Genomic DNA, 19,146 nt, shown 5'->3' with positions numbered 1-19,146 from the left:
TTATACACACTGCCCTAACACAGGTACTCTTTCAGTTATGCACATTCACTCACAGAGCAAATGCTCACTTCTGCTGTATGCACACACTTTCAAGGATATTCAAGCTCTTGCACTTCTTTACCTGGACAAGCAGAGGCCTATATACCTATGTATTAGCCAGCTGAAGTCAGAAGACTCAATAGCAATAAAACTAAGTGGAGAAAGATACGTGGGATAAATCTGGATCTTACAGCTGACACTCAAAGACTTGCAGCTGAGTCTGGGTATTAAGTCTCACTTGTAACATACAAAGTGGAGAAAATTAGTCATATAGTCCTTAAATAAACATCTTTACTATTTTCACAATAGTTTTAATGCAGGTGAACAAACCCAATAAAACTAAAATCTTCACCTCAACTGAGAACATTCACTCCTCTTGTAACAGTTTCACTTTTTATTGCTTCACCCTATTTCTCATTACATAATCCTCCTATACCCTTCGACAGAAAGTATCCTCATTTACAACACAGTGGTAGTCATTCCTTAACCATGAAGATAACTGCTTTCCAATCAATTTCTAATATCAATAATCTTCCTACAGACACAACTCATATCCTAAAATGACATTTTCTTTCAGAAAAGAAAATTTAAAAAAAAATCAAGAGCACAAAAAAACTTTTTCTAAGCATTTAATTCCCGAGCCATTTTCAAAAGAAATCTCAGACAGCCACCTTTGAAAACTCTGTATTTTAAAGTTGGGATTTCTGAACAAAATCCTGTAATTTGAAGTTTAAACCAACATTTCTAAACTAAGGATCCTCTAAAAATTTTCCACAGCTCTTCTTATGCTTCATGTTCAGAACAGCAAAATAAATTGCATGCACGTGAAATGCACTTTAATCTGGGCCTTGTTTAAAACCGCCTTCAAATGCACAACTTTGGAAGAAGAAAAAGCTATGAAAACATACTGATTCAGTCTTACTAAATTAAGACCAACTTAAATTGTTACAGAAAGCACAGGCAGTAATATTGTATTGTATAGCAGTAGTCACTAAGACCCCATATTCTTTCACTTGGCCAAATTACAGAATGCATAAGTCTTTTAGGACCAAACAAAACCTTTAACCATCTTTTGGGCAAAACTGATCAAATTCATTCTTTTTTAGAGCAACTGAGATAGTCCAGTGTTTTTCAACAGAAAAATACCCCCTTCCAGCTGAAAACATTTTAATAATCTAGCCTGTTGAGATGCTCTAGTACTTGAATACTGCAGTGACAAGTTCAGCATGTTCTTGTCTTAGGAAACCACTGTGTACCACCACAATGAAGACCTGCTCAAGTCTGCTTCAGCTGCAAGGCTCTGCATCGCCGTGCTCACGTGCTGCACTGAGATCGTGCAGGCTCTCTGCTGACCTACAGCACATTTCCCTTCTCACCACGACTGCTGTGCCATGGTGTGCACGTAAGCTCAGCCAAGAGGTAGCTGAGGACCTGTCATCCTAGGACTGAGAAATGCTGGTCATTGTCTTACACACCAGCTGGGTGCTCCAAGGAGCATAGCTAAAACACACGGGAGGAGGAAACCAGAAGAGGAATTGGAGTTCAGAACAGGAACAGAAAAAGTAATTGCAGAAAGAAAAAAACAGATGCGTAAGGTGCTGCTGGGTAGGCAGAGAGCCCCAAAGACCCAGACACTGCAGCATGCAGAGCTTCAGACCCTGGACCCACCCCTTCTGGATTTTCCCATTATTCTGTTCAAAGGAACTGGGACCACTGTCAAGATCTACCTCTATCCTCTTCTAATTAATGGCACAGAAACTATAGAGAGAAAACATGTCTAGCTAAGATGTTTAAATGCCACATATGTAAGCCAATTTTATGTCTGTCCATTAAGTTTGTATTTTCATTTTTTTAAATAATGCTGAGGGAGCCAAAGACAGATTTTTACAAGTGCCTTCTGCTTGAAATATTTCATGAGTCTATAGAGAAGCATTAATTATTCAGAGCTACAAATTAAATGAAGGTATTTATGTTATGAAATCCTAAGCCAGTGTCTCAGTTTCTCTATTTGAAATGCATGGTTGTCACTTCAGTGAGGCAATATAAAAATATAACTTTTCAAAACATTATAAAGCACTTCCATTAAACTGTAATGAAGAAATTGGAGAGAAAACATTAATCCTGTATTTGCCTATAATTTTGGATAGCACGATCTGAACAACAGGATGAAAACAGAAAAACCTCAGTGTGAGAACACCATGAAACCCCTCTAATCAATGAGACCACAGTGCTCTGGGGAAACCACAATTTGATCAAAAAAAACTGTGTAGCAGAGACATGTAGATGGAACCTGAGATAAGATGGGAAAAAGCCTTCATTCCAGCGTTCCTTGAAGTCAGACTCCTTTGAGTTTGCAATTTTAATGGCCACTGAAGCAGGGTTTTATGTACTGAGGGAGGGGTTTGTTTGCAAGAAAACTTCAAACACTCATTTAAACAGTGACCTATATCCCTCTCAGTTTATGAACTGAAAATGAGACAAGTCTGACATCACAACACAAAAACTAAGCATCAAGAAGAACAATGAGGTGATCCAAAACTTCACTTTTCAGTCTTAAATTGCAGGAGAAGAAATGAAACTCAGTGAAAAGAAGTGATGAAAGAGCAAGAAAAAGACAAAAAAAAAAAAAAAAAAAAAAAAAAAAATAAACCAACAAATCATAAGAATACCTAAGGCAAAAAAAGAGAGGCATTCTGGGAGTACAGAAGATAAAAAAAGGCTACCCAGAGTGTCCTGCACTCACCTAAACCCCTATCTTCAAGACAAAACTTTAGTTCTCAGCATAATGTGCCTATATTAACACTGGAAAGCCTTCATGACTTCATGATGAAAGAGCTGCTCCTCTCCAGGTTTATGTACTAACCCAACTCAAAGCTTCTCACACTAAGTGAAAAAAAAATTTAACTTCTAATAGCTAAGATTTTAAAGCACATTTGATATTAAAGAACCAATATATGAAGAATATGACTATATCAGCAGTGTTGCACAGATTTCTATCACTTTAAACCTCAAATTTAGATTAGATTCTCATAACAGATGTGTAATTACAAGGTATCACTAGAAGTCCCATTCTTACTCAAGGGACACATTTTCATTAGTAATCCTGCCATTTATAATTCTGATTTTTTGCCCATTTTACTTTGCCAGTTTGGCAGTTTCCACAGAAGTCAGACTGCTGTCAGGAGCAGGACCTGGCAACATTTCCCGGGAATAACAAGGCCTTGCTGTGAAACCCATTCTATCAGCAGCCATCTATCTTGTTTTAAGATAGCACCCTTACCACCACTGAAGTCTCACCTCTGAGAGGAAAATAAAGAGAAAATAAAGAAAAGAAATAATTATACTGCGGGCAGAACTGTGGCAGTTGCATTCATACAGAAGAAACACACCACAAAAGGGAACTCTGTTGGCAAACCAAGGCAGAATTTGGTATGTCTTCTGGGTTTGACACTCCAAAGCATGAGGGCAACTGATTAAGCGAGACTGTTTTCACTTGTTTTCCTGTTTCAGTATTAGTTTAACAATGACAACTGAATTATTTTGAATGGTCATCATGCATAACAATTTCAGAAGCTTAGCTTCTAAGCAAAACCTGTCACTCTCTGCGGTCTTACGCACTTCTAGCTTTTCCAGAAAAACAGTAACAGATACTTCAGTGTCACTACAATTATTAGTGACTAAAAGTTTTCACAGAAAACATGTTCACTGCCAAAATATTCGTATCTCAGAAGGACCAAAACATACCCACACAATTTTATACTGTGCCATGGCAAGGGCAACATTAGAGGGATGTCAGCTCATTCTGACCCTGTATTAATCAATAAAATAGATTATCCATTCATTTTATAAGCTGCAAGTCAAAAAGGTAGATATTGAATAAACCTCACAGAAAACTTCAAAGTTTTGCTCAATTAGACAGGAAAGGGAGGTTATGCCATTTTCCACAAAACTCTGAAGCTTTTAATAGCAAGTTATATGATGAGTGAGGGATAATATAATTTATCTTTGTGAAATTAGTGTGTTTAACAGGACAACTAAGTGTTTAAAGTAAAAAGTGTGTACTGATTCTCCACACCAAAATAAATGGCACATTCTTTTCATTAAACTCCTCTCACTTAACAATCCCCTATGAAGCTGTGATACCAACATTTTCCTGACACAGCCCTACTCAAACCAGGCCAAGAAGGCTCAGTGCAGGACCTTCTTCACATTAGCAGTCTTCTCTTACCAGTGAACAAAGAGATGACAGCTGTGGCAAGCAAACTCTGGGATGCACTCATTAAAAAAAAAATGACTGGGAGCAAAAATGTGGAAGTACACAACCAATACATTATTCTAGTATTTGGCTCCCTGGATGCTTACTCAAGAAAAAGAGGAATACCAGACAGAACAGAAGAACGTATTTGCTCTCACAATACTGCATTTCTTCTCTACAAGCACAGTTTTAAGTGACAGGCTAGGTCTGGGCTGACAGACAGGATCAGAACAACATGGCATGGTCTGCACACCAGAGGATCTTCCTCTCTGTGATGCTTCCCTCCCTTGTCCACCTTCTCCTTGCCCAGCAGAGCTGCATGCTTGCTCCACTGGGGCCCAGCACAGTCTCAGCCTTTCCATACAAAGAACAAAGCCTATAAATGCAGAAATGGCACACATCTAACTACCTGAATATGTATGTGTATGTGCTGTGTGGCCTCAGGATGGGCAAAGGTAACCCATACTTTGCCAAGGGTAACCCTAACACTGAAGCTTGGGCTTCTGGTGTCATAAATACCAAGCTTTACACTTTGCCTTTCCAGATTACCTCCACAGTTAACAAAAGAAAGTCTGAGGGCTGATAGTGCTTCCCCTGCCCCAAAGTTAAGGATACCTGACCTAGATATTGCTAGAAAATGAAATAATTTGAATTGTTTAGATAAAACAATCATTAAAAGCATCTACAAACATCTCATTTATTGTTAACGATGCAACTTAATCAAGAGATTACCTGTTTGTTTAGTTTTACAAGTTTTCAGATTGTTTACAATTTCTTCAGATCCCTTTGAATTAATTCTTCACTGAAGTACCAGATCTCCCAGAGAAAGAGAAGGAAGTGAAGCATTTGAGGAGTCAGTAAACAACACTATAGAGAATTAACTTTTAGAGGGACACTAACAGAATAAAAAATGGTTGCCTCTGTTTTGGCACCAGACTTTGAGATGAACTTTCAATTCTCTACTCTGACATTTCAGCTGTGCCCCTAACATAAAAGCATAGTACCTGCTTCAAGAAATGGTGAAAAATGAGAAACAACTTACTCAGACAAAGCTGTAACTCCTGATAAATTTGATTTCTGTCCCTTATTTACATATGACAAGTTTGTTCTGTACAGGTGTCACCCCATCAGCAAGACATGATGCATTTTATCATCTAATTTAACATGTTATTTGCATCCTGAATTCAAAAAGCATGAGAAAAGCCACATTAAAGAGATCAAAACATTGCTAAGACTATAGCAAGAGGTGTACAAAACTAACAGAACAGAGTAATTTGATCATAAATGTCACCCTTCTTTTCAAGATGATTTCAAATTTGCCCTCAAAGCTGCATTAATATGATTAACATCTTGTTTTCATGTCTGCAGCATCCACAGACTTTCAGAACTCTTACAGTTGCAGTGCAGAGCCAAATTAAGTGAGAGCTCTGAGAAGGTGCACATGCCCATAAGCAGGAATCCACAGAGCTTCTTCAGGGAAACAAATGTCTACTGAACTATATGTACCTTTCCAACTGTTGTTTTGCTCAGATATGCAGAGGAGTAACATACTTCACCATGCAAACAAGATACCTGATATTCCCAAAACTACTACTCATTCCTAGAACAAAGCTACTCTTTGCCCATAGACACTGACAGAGAAAATATTTCAGATATAAGTATCCACAATCAAAAATCATGTAGGATGTGTTTCACTTCATACCAGTGGGGATGAAGCCTCTAGGTGCTAACAATACAAGATGTGTTACATAAGACTATGCACTTATTTTTAGAAGCACATTACAAAATTAAGTACTGCACTGGAATCTGTTGCAGAGCCATGGACAGTTACATCAATATGCACAAAGAACAATTGCCCAGCTGGAGCAGAATATTAGATTTCATTCAGACTGAAGCTCTCTCCTGACAGACCCAAAAATACTGAACCATCTGAGACTATAAAATTTAACTTACATTCAGTAGGTAAAGAAAAAACAAACTAAAACACAAAACCCTTACTAATCATAAAGATCTTTGCTATGAGCAGCAGAATTAATAAAAATCAGTTTCTTAAAGATTTGTTCTGTTTCTTAATACTTAAACCATTACAACGCTCAACTTCCTTCCTTTCCACAACTCTTTGTGACTTTCCCCCACTTCAGGGAAAAGAGTTGTGATGCAGACACTCAAAGTCTGCATGTGTTTACAGGATGCTTAACCAGCTACCATCCTAGCAAATACATATCTGTAGATCATGTCTGACTATTTCTTTTACCTTCTTTACAAGAAGGTGCACTAATTTGAAACTCCTTCCTTCACCTAGACACAATTTTATGAGGTCTGTAGGACCACAATTTAAATCTTAATTTGTCCTTCTGATTTCAGCTTCCATATAGAAGCATATTTATATAAATTCAGTTAAATGCTTAACTTTTGATATGGCCCTAAAGTTGGGTTACCTACATATATTTGACTTGTTTTAAATTTTTACATTTCTTGCAGTTACAAACATAAATTAATCCATGAAGTACATTCTATCAACAGTTTATTCATTTACTACCACCAACAGTTTACTCATTTGCAGCCTCTGTTACTCCTCTCCAGGCTCTCTCCCAAGTACATTAACACCAGGGCCTGTGAAGTACTTTAGTCTACTAAGTTTTAAAATACACTGCTCAAAATGGTTTTGCTTTAAGAACTGGACTCAGCAGATGCAGGTATTCAGTAGTACAGAAAAGGCCAGCACCTGGACACTGGAAGACATTGTTAAGGGGAAGTTAAAGATGCCTGCTCTTGGTGAGTAGTCACTCCCGGTTACCAACCAGACCCAGACTTGGCCATCCCAGTTTTCAAGACCTGCTGAACTCATGCTGGAAAACCTAATTCACACTAGTGTAAAACTGAATCTACCCTGTGGACCATAAAAGAACTGCCAGTTGCTTAAAAAATTTTTTTAAATAGTTACATGTCTTTTAGACACAATAAAAGATTAGAATCACAGCTAATATTAAGAGTTTGCAATTCCTAATTAAAATACTAATTCCAGTGGAAATACTACTTGCCATCAACCATACACTGCTGGTATTCACAACATACACAGACCTAAGCTAAGCTCGAAAGAGCCCCAAACTTCTGAAAACTAAATTTTATCCTTGCAATACATCTTTATAGTCCCTGTTCCATCAGAGATGTCCCACAACATTTATGTTCTTTGCCTAACTAAACTTCCAGGAAATTGGGGGAAACAAAACACGTATTTATTGTCCAAAGCTTTTCATCCTGAAATTTCCAAAAACAAAACACACACAAAAGAAAACCAGAAAAAACCCAAACAAGCAAAAAATAAAATAACTCCATACCATAGCAGCAACGGAACCTGAATTCACTTCAACTTCCACCATGAAACAAAAAGTGATACTGACTTACTCTCATGTGTAATGTTAATCTTGATCAATTTCATCTTACTGGAAATGTGCATCCACATCCAGAAAATAAACCAACAAATTAAGATTTTAACATAAGGTACCTTTCTACTTCACGACAATGCTTTTGACATGTTAGGAGAAATACACCACACAAAGTATCAAGACCAGTACCAACACGGTAATAAAAAATCAAACATCCCATTTAAAGGATTTTTTGAGTCAAGCAGTTTTACAGAAGGACATGGTATTGCAAGGTACTTTAACATTGAGAATTGCTCATCACCTTGTCAGTCTTTCAAGAGTTGACATTGCTTACAGCTGATTTCTATTTGAAAACCTTTCAGATTTCCTCTTCTCCACATCACAATACATGGTACAAACATTCAAGAGATGACATTCTTCTATACATTTTTAAACCTACTTGGTCATTACACAAAATACCTGCTTCACAGCTATTTTCCCGTTGTATAACTTTTTCAAAAAATAAATATTTATATGCAACAAGTACTTTCTCACAAACCTTGTCACTACTGAATGGCAAAAGACTTCAAGCATATACCCAAACAAGTCCCCTACACAGCACAGCAACAGAAGGAAGGTTGGCAGACATTTTTTCCATCATTATAATTCTCTGGCAACATTTCCTTCGCAAGAACAGTTTTCACAATTCAAATAGAAACTGCTTACAAGAAATAGTCATTCTGCCCTAAACAATGCAAGGTTTTCACAAATTGGAATGGGAAAAATACTATTCCATTGAAGCACAAAGTAAAACCTCTCACAGTCATACAGACAGTAAGACAAGTATGGAGTTCACTGACACAAGCATAAGTTGCTCATTTTACACCAGGATAGGCATTTTCCTACAACCCTTTGACAGAAAAGATAATATATGATATTACATTATCATTGTCTGTGTTACAAAGACAGCTTTAGAAAAACTTGTTTGCCAAGACACTGCCTACAAATCTAAATGTTAACATTTCTAAATTAAAAATAGCTGGCCATAATGAGTCCAACTGCCTCTTTTTGGTGCGTGAAAACTCCCTGCTATTGTTTCCAAATGCACACATATTTAGATTGTAATGAAAATATTTCAGCCATGCCATTCTGAAACACATAAGGACAACCCAGGCAACTGCCACCTACTGAATTTGGTATAGGGCCATTTTGGGGGGGTTAACGTTGTTTTTGCAACCACATGCATGAAGTGCTACTGCTATGTGGTTCCACAGAAGTCCTGAACCAGGCCAGTGAAACATAGGAAATCGTTATCCTCTTACTACAGACTAGAACTTGGCTATGACTTGGTTGAATGACTTACCCAGAGTAACCCATCACTTCTGCAGGTAACTCACACAGAAAGCATGGTCCAACTCAGCCCACTGGGTTACTGTCTGCTCAGCAACAGCAATGCAAAGTAAGAGTTTCCATTTTTTGTGCCACAAATACAGCAGCCTTTTATATCAGCTTCAGTGTAATAAACTACACCTTTTGATGAATAACTTGACCACAGCAAACTATTTCCAAATGTCATTGATTGATCTCAAGCACTACTTCCAAGCATCACTGATTGATCTTCAGATTAAAAATCTGAAAGCAGGATTTTATAATGCTTCTGAAGTTCAATAAACAAAAAAAAAAAAAAAAAAGCAAACCCCAAACAAAACAAAACAAAAAAAGGGAAAAAATCCCAAGTTACATGGGTTAAAATCTAATACTTAAAAATATTGCCCCATAAATTATCCCAAATCAAAAGGGAAACAGGAAGAAACAATGGTTTACTTATTACTGAATTTCTGATTAACAACTCTTACATTTCAATTTAACAAGAGAAAGATGTGTCTGAAAAAAGTCTTCATTGTAATAAAATTTTAACCTACCAGCATAATTTGAAAGGAATCCTCCTAGGAAATGTAGAGTTGTGAAATTATAAATATTATCACTGCAAAACGCAATCAGATGTCAGAGTAACCAAGACAGGGGGGAAAAATAATGCACACTTTTCTGTAATATACTGATAACCAGTGCTACAGCAAGGCAAATTCAGGGTTCTCAGTAACCCCTTTGGACAAGAACCACTTACACCTTGACTTGGAGCCTGACCAGAAGATGAGCTAGTGCACACCACCACAACAAAAATATTCTATTTTATTAAGTATTAAAAATGAAAGATAAAATGTATATTATAAGCAATATGAACATTTAATGGCTGGGTTTTTGGGCTTTTTTTTAGGGGTTTGTTTTTTTTTTTTCATTTTTGCACCCAAACACAAAAATATTTTCAATCCCATGTAAGAGTCTTTTGTTGATTAGCACATACCGTGCTTGGTATATACACACCTGCTCCAAAACAAAAATAATTCCACAAGAACAATTTAAAATATCCTACTGTGCAGTATTTTCATTTGACACAATTCTTCCTACACTATTATAACACTCTATAAAAGCATAGTTAGCTGTCAAAATACACCACCCATCCTGAAAACTCATGCACAAAGTTAACTGCCAGCAAGCAAGCAGGTGCTTTTAAGTCAAGAAGACTGCACACACACTTTCAGGTGTTCAGAGGCTCAGGAGTTCTCTTCCAGGAACTTGGGTCAGGAGACCAACAAGACACACACAACATAACACAGCACCTGTATGCTAAAGCATATTTGGAAAGAAGACAAAAAAATAAAGGTGGGGGGGAAAGGCCAATTCAACTCAGGAAAGACAACTGAAATAAGTTATATTGAATTGTTCAGTACAGTGCAACTGAAACATCAATTTAAAGTAGATATATTAGCAGATTCCTGCTGTATAGCAGAATGCTCACTTTTTTTTTTTTACTTATTTATGTCTCAAAAGCTCAGATAAAGCAAAGTTAACCTAACTTCAACTGCTATGTTTTTGTCAGTCCTTGAAATTTACATACACACTGTATTAAGAGTGATTTTAAATGAGAAAAACGGTGTCATTTACAGAGCAATCATTTAAATCTGTTGTAAAAATACTGATTTTACTTCCTAAGATACTGTACTTCCATAGAAACTGGTAAAGGGCTTTCTATTTAAGCTAACATTTATAAACACACACAACAAATGTGGCAAATACTCTGCCAAGAATTTAGATTTTTTTTCTTTTTAATAAACATTTTTAAGGTGCCTTTTATCCAAACAAATTGTAGCTTTAAGAGAAGACATAATTTTAAAAGTTAGATACAGGGGTCTACTTCCTTTAGAATGAAAGTCTGTACTTGGTGCACTTTCTATACTACCTCATATTGAACAAGCCATTCAATATTTTACTTTGGTTTCCAGATAAAGTCAGGTGACAGAAACCTCTGTTTTAATTCAACTATGGGGCATTTTCAAGTTCTATTCACTTCCTGAGCTCATAAAAAGATGGAGATGGAAGATATTTTTGAATAAACAAAGTTATGATACAAGGCCCCTTTAAAACCATAATGAGGTTACAGCTTAGCAACTACAACACAACAGACTTACATTAATGTGAATATTGGGTAATTTTTAAGAAAGCTATAACAAAGGCTAAAAAAGCAATAATGTTCCTGATACCAAAGCTAATCTCTATGCAGACAGGAATGCATTTAGAAAAATAAAAAATAAACCAGAAATACTTTCTGAGATCTAACTGTCCACTGCTGGCACACAGAATATTCATATGAAGTGAGACTGAGGTAAAGACCAAGATTTTCAGGTGGAAACAGCCACTTATGGGACAATTTTTTTAGCATCAAACTTCAGGACACACTAACTGTGCAATTTTTTCCACTAAATGACAATTACCTAAAACTAGATTCTGTTAAAGAGAATTCAAATCTGTTTTTTAATATAAATTTCTGGGGTTTCTTTATTTCCAGTTTTTAGCCAAGGACTTTTCTTTCATTTCTTGATAGAACTGACACACAAATAGGTTGCAATAACAATGACTACTTTGACAGCAATATTAAGTTTCTAGAAGAGATGTGTAGACAAGGTTTATCTGCTACTACACTTAGCTTTATCAACAACTTCCTGAAAATGAAACAGAAATACACTTGCAAGTCAAGTCAGGCAGCTCTTGATAAGTGAGTATTCAAATCCCTTTCTAAAATCAGAAGCAGTCAACACCTTGAAGTTTATCATGCCAGCTGAATACTTAACATAAAGAACAGTGGAAGTGGGGGACAAAAAGAAGAGGACAAAAAGGCATGGAACAGATACATCGTGTTCAAGTTCATAAAACTTGGTCCAGTGAGCTATGTTCTATTAATGTTTCATTTTAAGAGAACTTAAAGTACATCAACGCGTACACAACAATTCTTCCAGATCCAAAGGAAGACACCTTTGCAATATAAACTTCTACAATTACTTTGCTCTTTCAGGTCTTCACAAGTCTTAACAGTTTGAAACAAATCCAAGTTTCCCAAAACATGAAGTTTTTCAATAACAGTTATTACAGCAGGTTTGATCATCTTAGTCTATCTTTCCCCAGCTGGAAAGTTAAGACTAGAAGCCAGCCGCTAGCACCAGATGTTGCTGGTGTGCAAGCACACAGGAGTGCCTCCTTCACACACTCAAGTCACACAAACACATATATATATTTATGAAATATACACAGAAAGTTCTTCTTCTCCCCCGGAGGTAAAACTGTACAAAGTTGGAAACAACTTTTTCCCTGATAAAAGAGACAGCAGAAATTAAACATGCTTGCGTGAGGTTTGAATAAGCAGCTGAAGCAAATACCATCTTACACAAGCATATTTTAATTTTCCCACATTACAGAGCCTCCAAAACAAAGTTACAAGTAACTTCACCAAGAAAAACCCACCCTAAAACCAAGAATACCCATTAGTTGGTACCTTGTTTTCACCAGGAGCATGCATACACTAACTACACTGCTAACACTGACACTTGCATCTTTCCCTACCGCCCTACTGTCCCCGTCTTCTCCCTAACCTGTCACCCAGTGCCACCTCCTCTCCCAGCACGGGTCAGGTTCACGCCAGAGCTTGTCACCGCCGCCCGGGCGGGCAGGGGAAGGCTGGCTCCTTCCGCGCTCTGTCCCTTTCAAGTTTGTTTTACAAACACGACCGAGGGAAAGCCAGAACCTGTTTACACACCGCCTTAACCACCGCCAGGAGAAGAGTGAAATAGGCGCAGGCCAAAAAAAAAAAAAAAAGAAAAAAAAAAAGAAAAGAAAGAGAAAAAATTAAAAAAAAAAAAAAGAAAGAAAATAATTTTTTAACTGAAAGCCAGCCAGCAGCACCCCGGTCTCACCCCCTTTCTCCGCCCGGGGCCCGCGGTGCAGGCCGCACGGCCGCTCGGCGGAGCGCGGGGCCGGCGCAGCCCCGGCCGTGGGCGGCAGGTTCCGCTGCCCCGGCGCCGGGCCCGGGGAAGGCGGCGGGCGGGGGCCGGGCGGCCGTGCAGCCCCGCGGGGCCGCGCTCGGAGGGACGCAGGAGGCCTGGGAGCAGCCGGCGGGGCGGCGGCGGGAAGAAGCCGTTCGGGCGGGCCGGGCGGGCCGAGCGGGCCGCAGGGCGAGCTGCCAACGGCGGCCGCGGGGATGCGGGGCCCAAACACCGCCGGGCCGCGGCCTCGCCCGGCCCCGGAGCGGCGCCCGGGGGCCGCCGCCGCCCGCGGCCGCGGAACAGGGCGGGGGGCGGCAGGCCGGGCCGGGCCTGCGGCTGCGCCCCCGGCTCGGGCGCCGCGCGTCCCCCCCGCTCCCCCTCGGAGACAAAAGCAAACGGAAACCCGGTGGGGCGGCCCCAGGTCCACCGAGCCCCGCCGAGGGCCGCGCCGCCGCCCGGGCCTCCCTCATCGGGCCGCGGCCAGGACGGCGGCGAGGCCCGGGTCGGCGGCGGGGCCGGGGAGGGGCGGCCGGGGCCGGACTCACCGCATGAATTTTCTTGTCCCGCGAATCCAAGATGGCTGAGTATCCAGCACGGAGGATGCTGGGGGAGCAACCTTTACCCTCTGACCCGGCCGCCGCCGTGACCCCGCCGCCGCTCGTCCCGGCCGCCAGCGCCGAGGGGCGGGGGCAGCGCCGCCGCACCGCCCGCAACGGCCCGGCCCTGCGGAGCGGCGGAGGGGGACGGCGAGGAAGGGGAGGAGGAAGGAGCAGCCCGGCTCCCTCGGCTGCGCTCCCTCCGCCTCCCGCGGGAGACGCGGCCCAGCGCTGGGGGCAGGGCCCGCAGGCCGCGGGGCTGCCGGATGCTGCCGCGCTCCGCCGGCCCCACGGAGGCACTGCGGGCCGGGGACGCGCCCGCCTCACATCCCGTTCTCTGAGGGGACAGGGCGGCGCGCAGGCCTGGAGCTGATCGGGGCGCGGGGCTGAGCAGGGTCAGGGCGCAGCAGGGCCCCCGATCTGCCCTCGGCCCTGCACCCCCGCGGCCTGTGGAGACCTACCCCGGGTACCCCACGGGAAGCGCCCCAGCTTCCAGAGGGGGCGTCCCATCCGCCGTGGTCCTGCTCTGCCAACTCCCTTTGGCTTGCAGAGGGCAAAAGGAGCGGCCTGGCCTCTGCCGCCTGTTACCCTGTGGAGGTTTTAGGTCAGGAACGACCCAATGATGGGGGAAATTGTGTCAAAGTTCCTGTTTTCTCTGCAGTGTGATAGCAGTGGAGACACAGGTCCAGCTATCCACTTTGTGTGTTAATAAAGTGGATAAGCATTTACAAGATGACCCAAGTGGACTTTTAATTTATCGACCTTCAAAACGTGTGTTGTAGCAGTGGCTTGAAAACAGGAAGCGCTGATGCACAAAACACTCATGCAGATAATCCCCTTGAATTCAATGAGACTGTCAATGGTATAAAAGTGCCTGTGCACAAGTGTTTACAGGATGATGGCCAGCATCATTTGTGAACTGTCTGCTCTGCTCCATTAAAAAAAAAAAAACAGCAATGGTACTTACACCATAGTTTGGTTGTAAAATCATCATGAAGTTTAACATTTCAAGCGAAGAGATGAGCAGAAATAGCAGGTTTCTTTGGATAGTTTCCCACGTGCTTTCTTCTCGGGTTTGATTTTGAACTTCCAAATTGAATTTAGAATTACTGAAGAATTCAGTAGGTTACACAACACTAAGATTTTGTAGAAAAAGGTACTACAGTACCATGTCTGTCAACATAAATACGTTTTGAAGATAAAAGAGCAGTCTTCATTTTAAACCAGGAGAGCAGTTTCTTAATGACACCAGCTTTAATTGTGTGATGAGCATGGCTGCTGTGCCATTGAAATGAATGTATATACACCATCCAGGAAAGCACTGCATTTTATTATTCCAATCATAAACCTCTCCTTTGTGGCAAATTCATGCATTTGCTAGAATCAAACCATTAGAAAGTACCAAAAGTGACATGCTATTTATAGTAAGAACTTCTGGACCACTTTTTTTTTTTCAGTCTGAAAAATAAAACATTTCCTCCTACCACAAATCAAATATAAAAGCAGTACATTTAGACTGAAAACTGCAATCAATGTTATTAACCTTCAGTGTTACTAAGTGTTTAAATAATCTGATTCTTTTATACCTGTTTATAAACATTTTGCTTCATTATATTTCATTTCACACTTTAGTGATCTGAGGGTTTTTTAAAAAGCTAATTTTCATTCCATTTTCCCAAAGAGAAGTCATTTAAGACAACACCCAACAATATGAGGCAAGTAAACTAAGAACCTGATATTGTCATCGCATCTACATGGACTGATCTCTCTGTTCATTACAAAATTACAGTTTATATGCAAATCAATTAGCACTTATAGGTCAAGAAGCCTGAATAGCTCAACAGAGCTAGTAATGGGGAAAAAAGTGTGTTATCTTGTGTTAGACTGGTTAGCTTAGTATAAACAAGCTAACCAGCACTCACAATGTGTGTAAATTGTGATTTAAATTCTGTTAATTGAAAAAAATCTAATCTGTCCTTCTGCTTAAGTCTGTGTTTAGTTGAGGAAGTTCATTACTCAGGCTGTAGTAGCTGTGTATTCGACTTCCTCTTTTGTTTTCTTAAAGAAAGTGAAAGCATTTAGTGTTTTAATCTGTTAAAATAACATCCAAGGCCACCAGTAAAGAATGTGTATTGTCAAGTTTGTGTTCATACACTTGCTGCTTTTAGTCTTGACTGAATATATTTTGCTACAAAGGTGAGGCCGTTTCCTATAGTTGCATCTGCTTAATTAAAGAAGTGCCCTGAGCTCATTTAACACAAGGACTGCTAATTTGTGTGGACAGTTCTAATTTGTTTTGAACCATGTATGGTAGAGTTTTACCTCCTTCTTTAAGTCTTTGTCTACAAACTGATATGCATCTGTTGTTTTTATTCTCATTTAATCAATGGTCTCTTACTATTGAGTTATTTCTCAGGCTAGGCTGATGCACATCCATCTTTAATCAGTGTAAGAATACCTGTAGGAGTCAATCTGAAAACTTTTGTCTATAGCAGCACAGGTGAAGGAACGAGAAAGCAGGATTCCAGAAACCTGTCCTGCATGTGATCGTGTGTGCAGGCCCCTGCAGTCAACAACCCACTGGTGCCATTGTCACAGCCTTGTGCCTAATGTTCCTGGGAGCTGGGCCCTGGATGTGCGTGCTCTGAAGCAGCCACAACACTTGTCCACCAGCCATTTGGACTTCTTGGCTAGTGCTTCTGCTAATACCTACAGCACTTTGCTGGAAAGTTTGGGAAGAGGTCACCAAGAGAGCCAGGTGTGCTTAGAAACCCCAAATGCTTTATGGAGCTCAGTGTTCACTGGGAATTCTCTGCAGTTTCTCCAGAGAGTTTGTCAGTGCTCAGTGACTCAAAGTATCAGCAACAGATGTGGACAATGCAATCACAGGAGTGGGAGAAATTGCCCAGAGTATATGTAGGGCAGGGTTAGGCTGTTCCACTTCTCCAAAACATGAAATTAAATTAATCATAGTAGAGCCTACCATTCTCAGCTATGAGTGGAGGCAGAACATGGTAAATTAGCAACCTTATAAGGAATTTTTAAATAGAAAAAAAAAGTTAATTGGAATGCCGCAGGGGTCTTTCTTTCTCCAAGCTATGTATTGTCACCATATTCTTCAGGAAAAACAAATACAGTGCAATCACCTAGAGCAAGAGTTGGCAGCTTTTCAGCAGTGATGAAACAAGGTTGTATTTTTCTTTCCCAGATTACGGATTAAGTCCCTTGGAAGAAACAGCTGAATTGCAATGTGCGTTTGATCAGCTAAAACAGTGAAATACTGCTTCGGCAGACAGCAAAGGTTTCTGTTTTCTGCTGGGCTTACAGATGTTAGTGTGAGACTCATGACTTTGAAGCTGCAGCTTCTCCATAATGTCTTTCTTACTTAGTGATGTTCAAAAGTCTCTCCGTTGCTTTCTTTGGAAGGTTGTAGGGTTACAGCACTGCACTGCATTAATCTTTGCCCTAGAAGAAGGTGGGAGATTTTTTTTCATTAGTATAGCCTATTTGATTTTTTAAAATATTTCTATAACAGAAAGATAAAGGTATGTCAAAATGTACACCAAATCTAATATTAGAGATCTCACCACAGAAAGGTGTTGACAACACATTTTTTTCTCAATAAAAATACTGAGACCTCACATTTTCTTAGTGTATTTACTGGTAGCTCTTAACTATTACACTGAAATGAGCACAAAATATTTAGATTTGTGCAGATTTGGTTAGTTTGACTTTTGCAAGTTAGTTTCCAGTTGCTAGTGTATTTAGGAAAGGTAAGGGAAGAATCAGCTGTTTCCATGGCACTGTCCTTATCTATCCTTTCACTCCTACAGGGGATTTCCAGGGATGGCTGCTGGCAAGGGAAGCCCTAGAAGTGCAGCTCAATTACTATTTTAGCGTTAAAATGCATCACAAGGTATCCACACAGATGGCTTCTCATCTGCTGGATTTGTAGTTTCCAGGAGGGAATATTGGGAGCAGAAGTATCTTTATCTCAGTCTTTCATATTTTTACTACCAGGAAACCCTTTCTCAGCCTTCTGCTCTAGTGCCTTCAGTGTCTGATTTAGTGCTAATTATAACAGAGTATCAGGGGGAAGAAAATACCAAATTTAAAAAGAAGTCTGCCAATTCTGGAAAGTAATATGACCCCAAAGAGGAGATAAAATGTAGCATTTTCCCAAAATAAGATGCTCCACATTGCTGTATCGCAACTAAGAAGTCTGCCAGAGTGCTAGTAAATGAGAGGATAAATCAAGAATTAGAGATAGCAGTTTCAAGTGTTTGTTCAGACAAAGAGAAGAATAATGATGCAGATGGAAATATGTTTTCTGGGGGAGAGAAGCATTAGAGACACAAGCCAGTGCCACAGTAGGTGCTGACTGACATTCCTGAAGAACATTATCCCCAAAGAGATGGGAGTTATGGCAGTGGGGAAAGAGGAACCCTTCTTATGTTAATTCCCAAGATTACAGTCAGCTGGTGGTCGTTGGAAAGCTGCCTGGTCAGAAGTGCTATTTTTCTTTTGAAACAATTGAATCATGGAGTCATAGAATTGCTTAAGTTGGAAAAGACCTTTATGATCAGAAAGTGATCAGTACTTCCAGGTTCACCACTAACCTGTGTCCCCAAGTTCATCCCTAATCTGTGTCCCCAAGTGCCACCTTCTCACTTTCTTTGAACACTTCCATGGACAATAATGCCATCATTTCCCTGGGCAGCCTGTTCCAATGCCTGACCGGATTTTCAGAAAATAAATTTTTCGTAATACCCCATCTAAACCTCCCTTGTTGCAACTCAAGGCCATTTCCTCTTGTCCTGGTGCATGTTACTTGGGAGAAGAGACCAATCCCCATCTGGCTACAAACTCCTTCAAGGCAGTTATAGAGAGGAGTGAGGTCTCTCTTAAGCTGCCTTTTTCCAGGTTAAACAACCCCAGCTCTATCAACTGCTGCTTATCAGACTTGTGCTCCAAACCCTCCACCAGCTCTGTTGCCCTTCTCTAGCCATGCTCTAAAGCCTTAAGGTCGTCCTTGCAGTGAGGAGCCCAGAACTGAACACAGGATTCAGGGTTGTCTTCACCAGTGCCAAGTGCAGGGGACATTCATGGCCTGGGTCCCGCTGGCCTCACTATTGCTGATACAGGCTAGGATGCCATTGGCCTTTTTGGCCACCTGGACATACACTGGCTCATGTTCAGCCAGCTGTTGATCCAGGACCAGTTTTCCAGCCACTCTGCTCCCAGCCTGTAGCACTGCATGGGGTTGTTGTGACCCCGGTGCAGAACCCGGCACTTGGCCTTGTTGAATCTCATACAATTGGCCTTGGCCCATTGATCCATCTTGTCCAGATCCCTCTGCAGAGCCTTCCTACCCTCCAGCAGATCCACACTCCCACCCAGCTTAGGGTCATCTGTAAACTTACTGCAGGTGCATTCAATTCCTCCTTCAGACCATTAATAAAGATATTAAACAGAACTGGCTCCAGTACCGAGGCCTAAGGAACATCACTTGTGGTTAT

At 40.7% G+C, this 19,146-nt stretch overlaps 1 protein-coding gene across 5 annotated transcripts in view; it reads right to left on the bottom strand.

The window, feature by feature from the left end:
• The window catches only part of CNOT2 (CCR4-NOT transcription complex subunit 2), an 83,968-nt gene extending 70,239 nt beyond the window's left edge, over nt 1–13,729 (bottom strand). For 2 of the 5 annotated variants that reach the window (XM_064419490.1, XM_064419494.1), the window contains exon 1: nt 13,577–13,704. The gene's annotated coding sequence lies outside the window, so the exon portion shown is untranslated. Of the gene's footprint in view, nt 1–12,641; nt 12,661–13,576 lie in introns of those variants that run through there. The other 3 variants (XM_064419495.1, XM_064419492.1, XM_064419489.1) reach the window with 3 other exon arrangements.
• Between the last annotated feature and the right edge of the window lie 5,417 nt (nt 13,730–19,146).

This window comes from Passer domesticus, chromosome 5 (genome assembly GCF_036417665.1).
Source record: "Passer domesticus isolate bPasDom1 chromosome 5, bPasDom1.hap1, whole genome shotgun sequence".
Taxonomy (NCBI): Eukaryota; Metazoa; Chordata; class Aves; order Passeriformes; family Passeridae; genus Passer; species Passer domesticus.
The sequence above is the reverse complement of the archived record's forward strand: the minus strand, read 5'-3'. Positions and strand labels throughout refer to the sequence as shown.